We start from the raw sequence: 3,145 nt of genomic DNA, 5'->3' as shown, positions 1-3,145 counted from the left end.
AAAAGAGGCCCGATTATATAAAAATTAGAATAATCATAGATTTACACAAAATTGTATATATGAGTTAAAGAGTTATCATCAAATATAATAGTGAAAGCTCAAAAATATTTTAAGTGCATAACAAAATGAGAATTATAAAATACATCCTGAAAGTTTCATATGAATGCCTATTAAGTAGCAATTCAAAGGAAATGTAAAGAAAATATTACTGACTGATAAAATACTTAAAAATAAAATACTTTAAACTGTCAAAAATAATTTCTACTACTTTCCTTGGCAAGTTTTTGTTGTATATAACTTTAATATAAATATATAATAGAATATAAATACATAATATTATATAACTGTATGTGTTATAATGTATACATATGTATTAAGGATGGATTCATAGGTTTGAGCAGCTAATAGTATAGATTATTTTGTTTTCTTTTATATAATATTCTATTTTCTGTTGTTTTGTTTCATGAGTGTGTATTACTTATATATTCAAAAAACCGACCATAACCATAAGCTAATATCTCCAGTAACCAAATATATTCATAAAAATGTTATTTTAATAGAAATGAAATTATATTCTCTATAGCCTATTTTTTCTGTGCATGTTATTGTTGTTTCACTTTTATTTGCAAAATGTCTGATAATACGCTATTTTCATAGTAATTCATACTGTATTATACTATACTGTTTTCACACTAATGCATACTATTTTGTAGTATACTTTTTCATACTATCACAGTTTCATACTATTTTCATACATATTTCAGAACTGGAGAAGTAATATCCTTCTTTAACTTAAAAAACTGCTGTATTTGAACTTCTAATCATCCACTTCAGTCTCATATGTAGGGAAGCATTTTTTAACTATAAATTTTTCTTGGGAATTCTTTCATTTTTTATTTTGATTTGAACATCTCCATAGTGGACATACCATCTACCCTGCTGTTAGGAGACTTTGCTGCTGTTTTCTAATGCTCTCTTCTTCTTAATACTGAAATTCTTGAAGATCAGGGGTGCTCATTAAGACTGAAACAGAAAATGAATGTGCTCTGCTTGCTGAACAAACATGGCATCTCTTTGCAAGCATTTTTTTTTAATAGAAAAGACATACATACATTTACCTCCTTCAGCTAAGTGAAAAAAAGACCCCCAATTAATATAAAAAAAAATCCTGGAAGTAAATACTTCACTAAGCTGTTCACATTCCAAATGAAGATCATCTGTTAGCAGATATTAATTTCCCACTATTCCCTGGCACTAGAGTAGATTATTTGATTAATTACCACCCTACCTGAAAGACAAATGCTTTGCCCTCATCCAAGCCTCTCAAGTCCACTCTGTTAATTTCCATTTTTAAGATCAAACCTGTTTACTAAATTCATCCTTATGAATACCCTTATGAACATTTCCTGCCCTCCACACACTAGAAAGTCAATGCTAGATGATCACACCAATAGAAAATAAAATTATTGTCTACAAGTACATATAAAGGAGTTTATACAACCTAGATATGGTCAATATCTAAAAAGGGCAATATTGGAATGGAGCAAGTTTCTCTATACCTGCTATTAAAGGCAAGTATACTATTGGAAGGATATTATTGGAAACTCCAGTGACCTGGAGGATATCTTCCCTTCTTGTATTTTTATGTGTGAGAATAGAGAATGTTCTGTTTTATAATCTTGAATATCTCATGAGACATTTTATCATTGCATTAAGAAGTCACCTTATTTTGGTGTGAGATATGATTCAGTGTTCTACAAAGTGGGTTCCACATTAGCCTAGCATGCTGCTCTAAGGAAGAAGTGTCCCATGGTGACATAATTTAGGAAGACCTTTATTCTATTCATAACCTCACACACACATACACACACTTGAAAATTCATAACACATATTAAGATATGTTTGTGATTTTAAGAGGTTTGGTAGTAAAAAAACCTATTTAACTTATTTTACCTCATGTTCCCTAAATTCATTCAAACACAGACCCTATTTGGAGTATTATATTTTTATATCCTGAAGAAGAAATATTCCTTGGCACACCATTTTGAGAATGTTATATTAAAATTTTCATAATCATGGGGTACCTGGGTAATTCAGTCAGTTGAGCCTCTAACTCTTGGTTTTGGCTCAAGTCAGGATCTCATGGGTTATGAGATTGAGCCTCATGTCAGGCTCTGTGCTCAGCATGGAGTCTGCTTGGGATTCTTTCCCTCTTCCTCTTCCTCTTCCTCCCCCTCTTCCCCTCCCCATGCCTGCACTCCTGTGCTCTCTCTTTCTCTAAAATAAATAGGTAAATATTAAAAAAATTAAATAAATAAAAATGTCACAATCAGGAGTATACAAGCATCATATGAAATCTTGGTCCACAGCATAAACCTTGACACCACTTTGTATATAACAGTTTCTTCCAAATTCTCACATTAAAAATTTGCGCTGTAAAAAAAAAAAATTGCTTTGTAATATTTTTTTTCACCATTTACTTGACAATCTACCCATTTCAGGGGATATTACTAAAGTGTATCCTTTCCTCCCACACCTTCAATTTCTAAAGCACATTACCAAGAAAAGAGCATGTGATAAAGTAGAAAGTATATCAAACATAGATTCAGATGTTAGGTTGAAGTTCTGGTTGTGCCTGGAGATGTTGAGAAAATCTGTGTTTTTCGGTTCCTTCATCTGCAAAGTGAAGATAAGAACAATTGCCTTATAAGATTTGCTAAGATTAGAAGGAAAAACATCAAGAAATTACTACATTATGGGCAATTAATGCAAAACTGAGTTCTATTATAATTGCATTTCTACAAAAACATGACTGGGCATGAAGCCTCAGTAACTAAAGGAAGAGAAGGTTCAAAGTTCATGTTCTGAACCACATTTAATTGGATGCAGGTATAAGATGAAGATATATGCCAGTGACCACTTTAAGGGTACCATGGGAGCTAGAAAGGGATTGAGAGTACTATAGAACCAAATATCTGTGAGTATGTTATTATATCTTCTACATGGCAGCATTTCAATCCACATCAACAACTACTGTCTTACCACTAATGGTAAGGAGATGAATCCTACTGCTCAACCCTATCCTGAGTGGAGAAATATCTCCTTGGCTATGTATAAAAATTAAAAAAAAAAAAAAAGAAGAAGA

Source organism: Mirounga angustirostris, unplaced genomic scaffold, assembly GCF_029215605.1.
Source record: "Mirounga angustirostris isolate CCGP_5_RB_7025 unplaced genomic scaffold, mMirAng1.0.hap1 SCAF_1, whole genome shotgun sequence".
Taxonomy (NCBI): Eukaryota; Metazoa; Chordata; class Mammalia; order Carnivora; family Phocidae; genus Mirounga; species Mirounga angustirostris.
This window is presented reverse-complemented; position numbering follows the sequence as displayed.